Consider the following 15,427-nt stretch of genomic DNA (forward strand, 5'->3'; position numbering starts at 1 on the left):
TCTCTGCTCCCTCTCTTTATGCCTCTCTCCCGCTCCCTTTCCGGTCCCGCCTCCCCCTCCCACCACTGGTCTCAGAGTCGTCATCATTTCTAATAAACTGTTTCTCTCTGGGACACGGCGGTCCCCATTAGGAGACCTCCCTCTCTCTCTGTCTCTCTCTCTCTCCCTCTCCCTCTGTCTCTCTCTCTGTCTCTCTGTCTCTCTCTCTCTCTCCCTCTCTGTCTCTCTCTCTGTCTCTCTCTCTCTCCCTCTGTCTCTCTCTCTCTCCCTCTCCCTCTGTCTCTCTCTCTCTCTCTCTCTCTCTCTCTCTCTCTCTCTCCCCATCATGATGTCAGGGCAGCACTTAGGCTGAGCGGCCCCTCCCTTCCTAGTTCTATTAGTCTGGCTGCTGCCGGAGTTAAGACAGACAAACCGGATCAGAACCCGACCTACCGACTCAGTTGGATCCTTTAGACTGGATTCTCCTTTAGGCTTGGATTATACCTGCCCCTATATTTTAAACCTAACTATTTTAGCATTATAATAATTATATGGTGCACACTTTCATTTGACTTATAAACATTGACCCTGCCCACCACAACATGATATGGCCAGCAGGTGTCACTGTAGAGCCTTGATATCAACTCAGAGACACTGACCAATCAGAGACACTGACAACTCAGAGACACTGACCAATCAGAGACACTGACACCTCAGAACAACTGACCAATCAGAGACAGGTTGAGTGTCTGTTGCCGTTAGATCACTTCAACGCTGGCCGGCTCGGGCCTCGCTCTTTGATTACACAAATCGTACAATCGTTACTCCTAAACCCCTCCCACTCACCCTAAACCCCTCCCACTCACAATAAACCCCTCCCACTCACAATAAACCCCTCCCCCACTAAAAATAAACCCCTTCCACTCACCATAACCCCTCCCACCCCTAGCCAGCAGCGCTACAATAGGTCGCGTCATGCAGCAGCAGTCAGAGCCGACAGAAAACGCTTATTGAGTTTTTTTATTCCAAAAGCCCCCCGGCCAACTAAGTGGGAGGGGTTAATCTTCACTTAGCGACTCATTCTCTCAGTGTTCGGCTGAAAGTATTAAAAGGCATTTCTCATCGAGATGCAGCATGTTTTAAATCCACTCATTTCAGAGAATTTATCGTGTTGTTCAGCATCATCAGTTTGTGCGTGTGAGTTAGTGTGAGTGCGTGTGAGTTTGTGTGTTTGAGAGAGTGTGTGTGTGGGTGTCTTGGTCTAACATCTTTTTGGGGGTAAACCAGAGAGAGCATTAGATTAGATTAGTTATTTTATAATGGTAAAGGATAATTATCTTACTCTAATAATGCAGGATCAGTTAGTTCAAGGGCAAACGGATCTGGGGCAAATCATCTTGACATTTACATACACACAAGTGCACGCAAAATGAACAGCACACACACACGTGCACACACAAACTACGTGCACCCAGAGCTGCTCCATGGTGATCTGCCATCTGTATTTATTATTGATAAAGGGTAGAGGGTAGCTACCACTCTGTCTGTCTGTCTGTCTGCCTGCCTGCCTGCCTGTCTGTCTGCCTGCCTGCCTGCCTGCCTGCCTGCCTGTCTGTCTGTCTGTCTGTCTGTCTGTCTGTCTGTCTGTCTGTCTGTCTGTCTGCCTGCCTGCCTGCCTGCCTGCCTGTCTGTCTGTCTGTCTGTCTGTCTGTCTCGCTCTCTCTCTAAGTGATTTATTATCCAGGTAAATATATACATAAGAATGTTATAATTTAAAGGTTAATATAAACTGATCTCTTTATCCACTTCATTTAAGTTGCCCCCTCCCACCTGTGTGGGTCTGTGTGTGAGAATGCATGAGTGTGTGTGTGTGTGTGTGTGTGTGTGTGTGTGTGTGTGTGTGTGTGTGTGCAATCTGTGCTTCCGTATCTAATGGGTGTGTGTGTGAGGAGAGGTTGTGAGCGAGCGAGAGAGAGCGAGTTGGTCACTGAGCTCTCTGAGAGCCTCCTCCATTCCCTCCTCGGCGGTTGCCCATGCTGGATTAAAGCGCTTTCAGGGACGCACACGCGTACACACTCTCTCACTCTCTCACCCCTCACTCTCTCACTCTCACTCTCACTCCTCCGGGAGGATACTCCGCTGCCCGGCTGAGATGAGCGAGGAGGCGAAGGCATCAGGGAAGGGGACGCCCCGCAAGAAGAGAGGGAAGAAGGTAAAGAACTCAGTGGGGCTGGGTACTGGGAGGGGGGCTGGGTACTGGGAGGGGGGCTGGGTACTGGGAGTGGGGCTGGGTACTGGGAGTGGGGCTGGGTACTGGGAGGGGGGCTGGGTACTGGGAGGGGGGCTGGGTACTGGGAGTGGGGCTGGGTACTGGGAGGGGGGCTGGACGGGGTACTGGGAGGGGGGCTGGGTACTGGGAGTGGGGCTGGGTACTGGGAGGGGGGCTGGACGGGGTACTGGGAGTGGGGCTGGGTACTGGGAGGGGGGCTGGGTACTGGGAGGGGGGCTGGGTACTGGGAGGGGGGCTGGGTACTGGGAGTGGGGCTGGGTACTGGGAGGGGGGCTGGGTACTGGGAGGGGGGCTGGGTACTGGGAGTGGGGCTGGGTACTGGGGAGCTGGACCGGGTACTGGGAGGGGGGCTGGGTACTGGGAGTGGGACTGGGTACTGGGGAGCCGGAGGACTTAATACAGTCCCAGGGAGAGAAGACTTTGGTCTTTTGTTCTGTTGGTTAATTGATTACGGATAAAGGTTTGTTGAAGCGTGCGTGGCCGAGCTCTGGTTTTCCTCTTGGCTCACATCAGAGTGAGGCAGCGGAGCCTTTTGTCGGATGCTATTTTCTTAATTGATGGTTGTCGATAAAGGTTTGTTGAGTCTGCGTGGTTGTTGAGTTGCTGTTTCCTCAGAGGGTTGGACAGCTGCTGATCACAAGGGGATGCTGGAAGGAGCACAGACCATTACCCCGTCTTACCTGGGGAACGGTCCCAGACATGTCTGGTGAACTGGGGTGAAGACCCTCGCTCATCTCGGCTTTCAGAATGGTTCTCTTTTCTGTCTCATGGAATGAAGCAAAACGCCAGAGCCCTCCCACCCAGAGTCAGAAAAACAACAACAACAATCATGCAAACACCGACCAGCCCTCAGTAGGAAGAGCATCATCACCAGGAGGTTATGAATATAAAACCATGAGCAGGTGGGAGGAGAGAGGACAGGGCAGAATGGAGAGGGAGGAGAGAAGGGGTGAGGGCAGAATGGAGGATGAGAAGAGAGGGGGAGGAGAGAGGGTGAGAGAGGGTGAGGAGCGAAGACAGGGCAGAATTGAGAGGCTGAGGAGAGAAGGGGTGAGGGCAGAATGGAGAGGGGGAGGAGAGGGGGAGGAGAGAGGATGAGGAGAGACGGTGAGGAGAGATTGGAGAGGGTGAGAGTGAGGGCCGAAGGGGTGAGGGTGAGGGCAGAAGGGGGGAGGGTATGGGGGTACGGAGGGGAGACAGACTAAAATCTGTTGGTGGGGAAGTTCAACAGATCCTGAGAATGGGCGAGGCACAGACATGGAAGATGCTGGACTGCGTACGAGTGTCTAATACATCTGGGGCGTCTACTGTATACACTGTACTGTATTATCACAGGAGTACAGTATCAACTCTATTACAGCCAAGTACATGGAACTAATGTTGTGTACTCTTTCATATATCGTTCTTTTTATATATTATTTTCTTAAATGTCGTAACTTTTTTGTTAACTGCCCTTCAGCCCATCTGGGATTTACAGAAATGCGTCTCTTTCCTGAAATAAGAAATAGAATGAATTCTTTGATTATTGATTATTGGATGGTGATCATTGAAGCCGTCCACCAAAGAGGAGCACTTGAAGCTGTAGTTGATGCCTGGAGCGCAGCACTCGGAGACAGCGGATGATGCTCTGGCCGGCTGCCAGGCCTCTCCCATCACTAGAGGAGGATGTTGGCTCAGGCCATCAGGCGCTCGTTAGCTGCCGGCCAATCAAGGAGAAGGTTCTTAGGTTTATAGCAGACTGAGGAGATCAAGGAGATGATAGCGCTTACTCGCTTTTTTGGAGTTTGTGTGTGTGTGTGTGTGTGTGTGTGTGTGTGTGTGTGTGTGTGTCTGTGTGTGTGTGTGTGTGTGTGTGTCTGTGTGTGTGTGACTTCAGATGTCTGCTTTAATACCAAAGTAAAAGCTGGTGTCTCTTGCGAACAATTGATTGTGTATTTTATGACCTCATTATTTGAGTTAACTGACGTTCTCTCACAGTGTGCAGGATTGGCCGTGCAGTATGGCTGCTGGGGTTTCAATCTTTTATTACTCTCTGTGTCAATGCAAATGTGTGTGTGTGTGCGTGTGCCTGTGCGTGTGTGTGTGCATGCGTGCGTGCACAGGTTTCGGGGCTTAGTGTCATTAAAAAGGATGCTGGCTAAGCATCCTTATTGTTATTGTCCTTTAATACCTGCTTAAACACACACACACACACACACACACACACACACACACACATTCTTACTGTTACAGAGCTTGTGCTGTGTTACAGGTGCTACCTTGTGAAGCACAGAGGAACGCAGAGGCCGTCTGCATACAGGGAATCAGGGAGGAGGAGGAGAGGAGGAGGAGAGGAGGAGTGGGCATACAGGAAGTGAGGAATACAGGACGTGGAGAGGAGGTTGAAAAGGAGAGAGTGAGAGGAGAGCAGGAAGTCTTGAGCGGGGGGGGGGGGGGGCTGGGCTCTCCAGTCTAGCCAGTCTCCCCTCACGCCACGCCCACTTTGCAACCATGGTAACGACAACAGAGGGGCAGCCTATCATGGAGGAGGTAAACAAGGAGGAGGAGTTACATATCTGTAACTCATTTCTAAATATCTGTCATGAAAGTAGTAAGTGGTTGTTTTGAGGTAATGGATTTCAGAGAGAGTGTGTGTGTGTGTGAGTGTGTGTGTGTGTGTGTTTGTGCCCTCGCGCTAAAAGCAGGCGTGGCAGTGGCTGTGACCATGGCAACCAAAAGCCCTTCAGGGAATGCATGTGGGGCGAGAGAGGCTGAAAGAGAGGGAGGGACTCTGAACTGAAGGCGGGTTCACTTTGAGTGACGAGACACGGCGTCCAATAGGCAGACAGCAGGAGGACGTCTGCCGAACACACACCTCAAGCTAACCATGACCCTGTTCCCTGAGCCTGGGGGGTCTGGTGAGGAGGGAGGGAGAGGATCTGAGCACTGTGTGTGTGTGTGTGTGTGTGTGTGTGTGTGTGTGTGTGTGTGTGTGTGTGTGTGTGTGTGTGTGTGTGTGTGTGTGTGTGTGTGTGTGTGTGTGTGTGTGTGAGTGAGTGTGAGTGTGTTGTATGTGTGTTGGAAGGTGGGTGTGTGTGTGTATGCGGGGTGTTGTGTGTGTGTGTGTGTGTGTGTGATATTTATGCCTATATCAGGGTTGTACTATGAGGAAGCATATTTGCTGAGTCGGACACACGCAGCAAACATACTGTAGCGCAGAGCAAAGATACTGGTAACATGCCAGTACACCTCCCTCCCCATACACTCACCCAGCCTCCCACTCACTCACTCACTCACTCACTCACTCACTCACTCACTCACTCACTCACTCACTCACTCACTCACTCACTCACTCACTCGAGTCATCCTAATTGGTTCTAACAGTTCCCTCCCGTCCTGATCCGCAGGGCCTCGCGGTGGGGGCAGGTTGGGGTCTGGAGGGAACAGCCTCTGTACCGGGTACCCCCCCCGCCCACGGGCTCCTTAACGCCAGAGCTGCTGGTCCACGGTGGTGGAGGGAGAGAGAGCTCACCAGTACAGGGAGAGAGAGCTCACCAGTACAGGGAGAGAGAGCTCACCAGTACAGGGAGAGAGAGCTCACCAGTACAGGGAGAGAGAGCTCACCAGTACAGGGAGAGAGAGCTCACCAGTACAGAGAGAGAGAGGTCACCAGTACAGGGAGAGAGAGCCCACCAGTACAGAGAGAGAGAGCTCACCAGTACAGGGAGAGAGAGCTCACCAGAGAGAGAGCTCACCAGTACAGGGAGAGAGCTCACCAGTACAGGGAGAGAGAGCTCACCAGTACAGAGAGAGAGAGCTCACCAGTACAGGGAGAGAGAGCGGTCACCAGTACAGGGAGAGAGAGCTCACCAGTACAGGGAGAGAGAGCTCACCAGTACATGGAGAGAGAGCTCACCAGTACAGGGAGAGAGAGCTCACCAGTACAGGGAGAGAGAGCTCACCAGTACAGAGAGAGAGAGCTCACCAGTACAGAGAGAGAGTTCACCAGTACAGAGAGAGAGCTCACCAGTACAGGGAGAGAGAGCTCACCAGTACAGGGAGAGAGAGCTCACCAGTACAGGGAGAGAGAGCTCACCAGTACAGGGAGAGAGAGCTCACCAGTACAGCCGACACTGTTTTTCTCATTGTGCGTTTGGCCGAGGGTCGGTTTGTTTGTGTGTGTGTGTGTGTTTGTGTGTGTGTGTTTGTGTGTGTGTGTGTGTGTGTGTGGCTTGTCGGTGCGTCTAAGTATGTGTGTATTAATATGTGTGTCTGACTCTCTGGCGGTCCGTCTGTGTGTGTGTGTGTGTCTGTGTGTGTGTGTTAGATCTGTGCTGTGTGTGTGTGTCTGTGTGTGTGTGTTAGATCTGTGCTGTGTGTGTGTGGTGACTGCAGTCCTAAAGGGAAGCGATGGGAAGAGGCAGAGCCCCCCCCAGGACTGCGGAGCGGATCAGGACTCCCCCCCGCTCACGCTTTAGCAGAGCCAGCGGCCCGCAGGCAGCGCCGCTCTGAGACCTGAAGACCTGCTGGGGACCCACCGTGGAGCCTCTGGGTCTGGGCTAACGTCTGGACGGAGGGTCCTCTGGGTCTGGGCTAACGTCTGGACGGAGGGTCCTCTGGGTCTGGGCTAACGTCTGGACGGAGGGTCCTCTGGGTCTGGGCTAACGTCTGGACGGAGGGTCCTCTGGGTCTGGGCTAACGTCTGGACGGAGTGTCCTCTGGGTCTGGGCTAACGTCTGGACGGAGGGTCCTCTGGGTCTGGGCTAACGTCTGGACGGAGGGTCCTCTGGGTCTGGGCTAACGTCTGGACGGAGGGTCCTCTGGGTCTGGGGTAACGTCTGGACGGAGGGTCCTCTGGGTCTGGGCTAACGTCTGGACGGAGGGTCCTCTGGGTCTGGTCTAACGTCTGGACGGAGGGTCCTCTGGGTCTGGGCTAACGTCTGGACGGAGGGTCCTCTGGGTCTGGGCTGTGTGGGGGGGGGGCAGTGTGGGGGGGGCGGGGGGGGGGGGGGGGGGTGGTGTTCATATCCATATTCATTTCAACCACAAGCCTGAAGAGCAGTCATAGGAGGTTACACACACGGTGTGGTGTGTGGCTACACAAAAGGTGTGCGGTGTGTGCGACATTGTGGGGGTACTGCAGCATTTCAGTGTGTATTCCTTTGTGGCCCGCTGCATAGATTTTAATATAATGAGTAAATCATATAGACTACACACTACACAATATATACTGCTGACTTGGTTACTACCTTTACAAACATCGAAAAAGTGCCTCGTCACACACAATTATCCATGTGAGCCCACGCACACGCACACTCACTAGCTTGTGCGAATCAGTGTAATGGTAAAGAAAGCGACTGACTAAGCGCTAGGAGAAGGGCTTCTGAGAAGTAGCTTTAGTCTGCAGAAACCCAGATTACTATAGATCACTGTCCTGGGACTATGCCAAGGCACCCCTAACCCAGAGGCTGTTAAACCCAACCTAATACCGCTCAGAGGCTGTTAAACCCAGCCTAATACCGCTCAGAGGCTGTTAAACCCAGCCTAACAACACCCAGAGGCTGTTAAACCCAGCCTAATACTGCTCAGAGGCTGTTAAACCCAGCCTAACAACACCCAGAGGCTGTTAAACCCAGCCTAATACCGCTCAGAGGCTGTTAAACCCAGCCTAATACCGCTCAGAGGCTGTTAAACCCAGCCTAACAACACCCAGAGGCTGTTAAACCCAGCCTAATACTGCTCAGAGGGTGTTAAACCCAGCCTAACAACACCCAGAGGCTGTTAAACCCAGCCTAATACCGCTCAGAGGCTGTTAAACCCAGCCTAATACCGCTCAGAGGCTGTTAAACCCAGCCTAACAACACCCAGAGGCTGTTAAACCCAGCCTAATACCGCTCAGAGGCTGTTAAACCCAGCCTAATACCGCTCAGAGGCTGTTAAACCCAGCCTAATACCGCTCAGAGGCTGTTAAACCCAGCCTAATGCCGCTCAGAGGCTGTTAAACCCAGCCTAACAACACCCAGAGACTGTTAAACCCAGCCTAATACCGCTCAGAGGCTGTTAAATCCAGCCTAACAACACCCAGAGGCTGTTAAACCCAGCCTAATACCGCTCAGAGGCTGTTTAACCCAGCCTAATACCGCTCAGAGGCTGTTAAACCCAGCCTAATACCGCTCAGAGGCTGTTAAACCCAATCTAACAACACCCAGAGGCTGTTAAACCCAGCTTAATACTGCTCAGAGGCTGTTAAACCCAGCCTAACAACACCCAGAGGCTGTTAAACCCAGCCTAATACCGCTCAGAGGCTGTTAAACCCAGCCTAATACCGCTCAGAGGCTGTTAAACCCAGCCTAACAACACCCAGAGGCTGTTAAACCCAGCCTAATACTGCTCAGAGGGTGTTAAACCCAGCCTAACAACACCCAGAGGCTGTTAAACCCAGCCTAATACCGCTCAGAGGCTGTTAAACCCAGCCTAATACCGCTCAGAGGCTGTTAAACCCAGCCTAACAATACCCAGAGGCTGTTAAACCCAGCCTAATACCGCTCAGAGGCTGTTAAACCCAGCCTAATACCGCTCAGAGGCTGTTAAACCCAGCCTAATACCGCTCAGAGGCTGTTAAACCCAGCCTAATGCCGCTCAGAGGCTGTTAAACCCAGCCTAACAACACCCAGAGACTGTTAAACCCAGCCTAATACCGCTCAGAGGCTGTTAAATCCAGCCTAACAACACCCAGAGGCTGTTAAACCCAGCCTAATACCGCTCAGAGGCTGTTTAACCCAGCCTAATACCGCTCAGAGGCTGTTAAACCCAGCCTAATACCGCTCAGAGGCTGTTAAACCCAGCCTAACAACACCTAGAGGCTGTTAAACCCAGCCTAATACCGCTCAGAGGTTGTTAAACCCAGCCTAATACCGCTCAGAGGCTGTTAAACCCAGCCTAATACCGCTCAGAGGCTGTTAAACCCAGCCTAATACCGCTCAGAGGCTGTTAAACCCAGCCTAACAACACCCAGAGGCTGTTAAACCCAGCCTAATACTGCTCAGAGGCTGTTAAACCCAGCCTAACAACACCCAGAGGCTGTTAAACCCAGCCTAATACCGCTCAGAGGCTGTTAAACCCAGCCTAATACCGCTCAGAGGCTGTTAAACCCAGCCTAACAACACCCAGAGGCTGTTAAACCCAGCCTAATACCGCTCAGAGGCTGTTAAACCCAGCCTAATACCGCTCAGAGGCTGTTAAACCCAGCCTAATACCGCTCAGAGGCTGTTAAACCCAGCCTAATGCCGCTCAGAGGCTGTTAAACCCAGCCTAACAACACCCAGAGACTGTTAAACCCAGCCTAATACCGCTCAGAGGCTGTTAAATCCAGCCTAACAACACCCAGAGGCTGTTAAACCGAGCCTAATACCGCTCAGAGGCTGTTTAACCCAGCCTAATACCGCTCAGAGGCTGTTAAACCCAGCCTAATACCGCTCAGAGGCTGTTAAACCCAGCCTAACAACACCTAGAGGCTGTTAAACCCAGCCTAATACCGCTCAGAGGCTGTTAAACCCAGCCTAATACCGCTCAGAGGCTGTTAAACCCAGCCTAACAACACCCAGAGGCTGTTCAACCCAGCCTAAATCTGAGACCTTTAAACCCAGCCTAATACCGCTCAGAGACTGTTAAACCCAGCCTAAGTCGGAGACTATTAAACCCAGTTTGATACTGAGTTCAGATATAAAGTCATATTATTTCTCTAAGTATTAAATGCAGCAGGTGGATTTTCTGTCCGAGGTAATTTGACGTATTGTATGTACAGTGTGTTCATCTTTTATTTATTTGTAGTGTGTAGGAAATGGTTGAGTTGATTGTACTTCGTTCTTCTCCGAACCAAGAGCCTCTTGCTGCAGCCCTCCCTCCCTAAGGCTGCTTCACCAGTCTCTGGTCCCAGCTGACCTCGCCCTATGATCACTTCCTCATTTTACTCCTTACATTTCAGTTTTAATTAGACACCGCTGTCATGAACCTTAGTGTGATATATAGTGTAGGCTTATAGTGAAGAAGCGAAATTACTTTCCTTATAAGTTAATTATAAACCAGTTAATATTTAATGACTATATCCTCCTCCTAAATTTCTAGCTTTTAGCGCTCTTTATCTCCTTCGCTATCTTCCCCATCTCTCTCTTTCTTTCCTTCTCTCTTTCTTTCTTTCTTTCTTTCTTTCTTTCTTTCTTTCTTCCTTTCTTTCTCTCTCTCGCTCTCGCTCGTTTCCATCTCTTTCTCAGGCACCCTTTACAGCTCTACACACTCTTCCTCCCTATCACGTGCCCTCTCTCTCTCTCTCTCTCTCTCTCTCTCTCTCTCTCTCTCTCTCTCTCTCTCCCCCTCTCTCTCTCTCTCTCTCTCTCTCTCTCGATTCCACATCTCTCTCAGCCCCTCTCCTTACTCTGAAGCCAATGAGTTCTGTTTATTACACACAGCCCTTAAATCAGACAGACAGGCAGGCAGGCAGACAGGCAGACGGACACAGAGGAACCTAAAGGAACACAGATGGACAGAGTTCCTGGCCTGTTGAAGGCCAGACGGCCCGACACACTGCGGCGTGCGTCCTGTCCCTCACGCCAAACTCTGTGTGTCTGTGTGTGTGTGTGTGTGCGCGTGTGTGTGTGTGTGTGTGTGTCTGTGTGTTTTCTATGTGTGTGTGTGTGTTTTTATGTATGTGTGTGTGTGTGTGTGTTTTTATGTATGTGTGTGTGTGTGTGTCTGTGGGTTTTTTATGTGTGTGCGTGTGTTTTTATGTATGTGTGTGTGTGTGTGGGTGTGTGTGTGCTTGTGTGTGTGTGTGTGTGTGTGTGTGTGTGTGTGTCAGTGCTCTGCAGTGCGTAATAACCACTATATATCGATGCAGCTATTGTGTCTATTGTAATATCAGCTTACCGAACACTTACCGTCTTTATCTTAAGGTCAATCTAGTAAAGCGTTGACAACTGGGCTCTCCCTTAGGGAACCCCTCCCCACATGCTGAACCTGCTGACTGAGCCGTTCAGACGTCCTCGCTGAAGGTGTCAGAACCATTAACACCTGATTCTCCAAAATTTTAAATCAGCACTAAAAAGTGCAGCTTTGTGATTTGACGTTGGTCGTATTTCACGGGAATGCTTGAAAATATGCAGACGATACACTTCTACGTTTGTAGAAAATGTATAACGGTAAACCGGCCAACCCATGAAGAATCCAACAGGTGTACGTCTCCTCCCCTCCCGTTCATATAAAGGCTCACCCAAACACAGTGCATCATAAACTAATTGAAACATACTTTATTATTGTGCTCCATCCCTACCCACTCAGTTCCACTAGATGCCACTAAGTTCACCCTGCCTTTAAGGGCCTGATGGTGGCCCCTGTAGATGAAGGTGCTATGGTCAGGTCTTAAGGTCAGAGGAGGAGGAGGTCTGAGGGAGGTGAACCAGGGCCGTGCCGTTAGACCACCCCCTCGCTTCCAGCCCCCTGCCGTCCACCCGGCGGCGGAGGGATCTAGAAGGAGAGCGGGCGTGATGTGATCTCATGGCCGCAGCAGTGTGGAGGGATACTGCGCTCGCCGTTCTATTTGTGGATGGTGTGTCGGGTTGCCGTGGAGATGGCTGGCAGAGTTCCAGCAGGAGACCAGTGCTGACCTTAGACAGACTCTCAGAGGCAACAGACTCCCTGGTGGACTGGGGGGGCAGGCCAGCGGGGCATCTGATAGATACACAACCCGTAGACACACAACCCGTAGATACACAACCCGTAGACACACAACCCGTAGATACACAACCTGTAGATACACAACCTGCAGATACACAACCCGTAGATACACAACCTGTAGATACACAACCCGTAGATACGCAACCCGTAGATACACAACCTCCAGATACACAACCCGTAGATACACAACCTGCAGATACACAACCCATAGATACACAACCTGCAGATACACAACCTGCAGATACACAACCTGTAGATACACAACCCGTAGACACACAACCCGTAGATACACAACCTGTAGATACACAACCTGCAGATACACAACCCGTAGATACACAACCTGTAGATACACAACCCGTAGATACGCAACCCGTAGATACACAACCTCCAGATACACAACCCGTAGATACACAACCTGCAGATACACAACCCATAGATACACAACCTGCAGATACACAACCTGCAGATACACAACCCGTAGATACACAACCCGTAAATACACAACCTGTAGATACACAACCCGTAGACACACAACCCGTAGATACACAACCTGCAGATACCAAACCTGTAGATCCACAACGGTTTATTTGAAACAAGCAGGGCTTGTATTCAGTGTCACACACACACATGCACGCACGCACGCACACACACACGCACACACACACACACACACACACACACACGCACGCTGTTACGTACATATGACTGTAAACCTGCTGTGGTTGTTGTGATTGGGGATAACAGGTCGTTAGTGATGGAACCTTAACTAACGTCTCCAGCTTCTGAAGGCCTCAGCGACAGGTCTCTAGTTCAGCTGTTTCTAGAGCCGCTTGCCTGCAGGTGTCCATCGAGTCTTCTGTCTTCGTCTTTTACTGATGAGTTCTCTGATGGCTGAATAGCCCAACACATACACATACACATCAACACACACATACACATCAACATACATACACATCAACACATACACATACACATCAACACACATACACATCAACACATACACATGCACATCAACACACACATACACATCAACACATACACATACACGTCAACACACACATACACATCAACACATACACATTCACATCAACACACACATTCACATACACGTCAACACACACATACACATACACATCAACACACACATTCACATACACATTAACATAAACATACACATACACATCAACACATCAACACATACACACACATACACATCAACACATACACATACACATACACATCAACACACACATACACATACACATCAACACACACATACACATCAACACACACATCAACACACACATACACATCAACACACACATCAACACACACATACACATCAACACACACATTCACATACACATCAACACACATACACATACACATCAACACATGCATACACACACAGGCATTCATACAGGCATGCACAGACACACACAGACCAACAAACACACACACATACACACACACACACACACACACACACACACACACACACACACACACACACACACACACACACACACACACACCCAAGCATCCCCCTAAAGGACAGCAGAGTGCATGTGAGCGCTCCTGGCTCACGCTGGAGTGTCATGGCGAGCGTTGCCGTGGACGACCAGAGTTTACAAGAAGGCGGGCTTTAATTGGAGCGGGGAATACAGCTAATCCAGCGCACACGCCGCGGTTAGGGGGTTATGTAACACAGTCACTGTTACCGTCATCACCCAGAGACCTGATCCCCCTCTCCTCCCACCTCCTCTCTGTTGGAGGAGGAGGGAGGAGAGGGGAGGAGAGGAGGAGAGGAGGAGGGGAGGAGAGGAGGAGGGGAGGGGAGGAGGAGAGTAGGAGGGGAGGAGAGGAGGAGGGGGGGAGGAGGGGAGGAGAGGAGGAGGAGAGGAGGGAGCAGGAGGAGAGGAGAGGAGGAGGGGAGGAGAGGAGGAGGAGGGGAGAGGAGGAGGGGAGGAGAGGAGGAGGGGAGGAGAGGAGGAGAGGAGGAGGGGAGGAGGGGAGGAGAGGAGGTCAGAATGGAGGGGGGGGGGCAGGGTGCGCTGGGACCCTCAGGGAGGGGCTGCTGCTCTCATGAGCCTGTGGAGCGCTGGGCCCACGGCCCGCTGCTGCCCTCTGGTGGCGGGCAGAACCCCCTGCAGTGAGGATGAGTGGCCTCTGTCTCAGTGGTCAGCACTGCTGCCTCCCAGCAGGAGGTCCCTGGTTTGAACCCGGGGGAGGGGGGGGGCTGCTCCGGTTACACCAGAGGTCCTGCCCACTGCCCCTTGTGCTGCTAGTGATGGTTAAATACTGATAGTGATGGTTAATGCTGCTAGTGATGGTTAATGCTGCTAGTGATGGTTAATGCTGCTAGTGATGATTAATGCTGCTAGTGATGGTTAATGCTGCTAGTGATGGTTAATGCTGCTAGTGATGGTTAATGCTGTTAGGATGGTTCTTGGTAATGCTGCTAGTGATGGTTAAATGTTCCTAGTGATGGTAAATGCTGTGATGGTTAAATGGTCCCAGTGCTGCTAGTGGTGGTTAAATGGTCCAAGAAACGCAGACATCTCATTTCATGCCTTATGTGTAATTTTCACTTTTTCACAAAACAAGCATCTTTGGGTAACAACAAATGCGATATAGAAATCCAATTTATTATTTATTGGTACAGAAATCAAATGAATGTTTGACTCACTGCAAGCCAGAATGCTGACACTATCTGCATGATTGTAGCTTTTGTAAGTCTTAAAAACGTTTTAATCGAATCCAATGTCATTGAAAACAGTCAAGTGTTTGACATCAGATGCCAAAACGCATCGTCAGAATGTGTTGTTCGATTTGAGCGTACCACTAGGGGGAGCCATATACCACCGAATCGGTATTGAAGGCCTGCAATAATATCGATGCTGGGACCTCCATCTCTGTCGGATACGTCCTCCTCATGACAGCCAGCACCAGGACCTCTCCTGAACTCTCACTCCTCTCTTTCCTTCCCTCTCTCACGTTTTCTGCCATTCCATGTTGATGCGTATCAAGATGTTTTAAGGGATTAACTTTTGCCATTTTGTCATGTTGGTGGCTTTGCATGCCTGTGTGTTTAGGGGGGGGGGGGGGGGGGGGGGCGGGGGCTCTATATTAATGAAGGGTCTTTTTTTCGGTGGTCACCGGCGGCGGCGCTGTGAGGCCCAGTAACCCAGTGCCCCAGAGTCCCAGGTCGGTGGTCTGCACCACAGCGGGCAGGAGGCGGCTGCCCTCAGCTCTGGTCCTGGTCTGTGCCCCCCCCCCTCCATCCTCCAGGCTCCCCTCACCTCAGTGGGGGGGGGGGGTCTAGTGGAGGACTCATAACCCCCTGACACCCAGGGGAATTAGGAGTGATTTGTTTTGTTTCTAATCCCATCTGGGGTCTCTCTCCCTGTTTCTCTCTCTCTCTCTCTCTCTCTCTCTCTCTCTCTCTCT

This window comes from Pollachius pollachius (assembly GCF_949987615.1).
Source record: "Pollachius pollachius genome assembly, chromosome: 19".
NCBI lineage: Eukaryota > Metazoa > Chordata > Actinopteri > Gadiformes > Gadidae > Pollachius > Pollachius pollachius.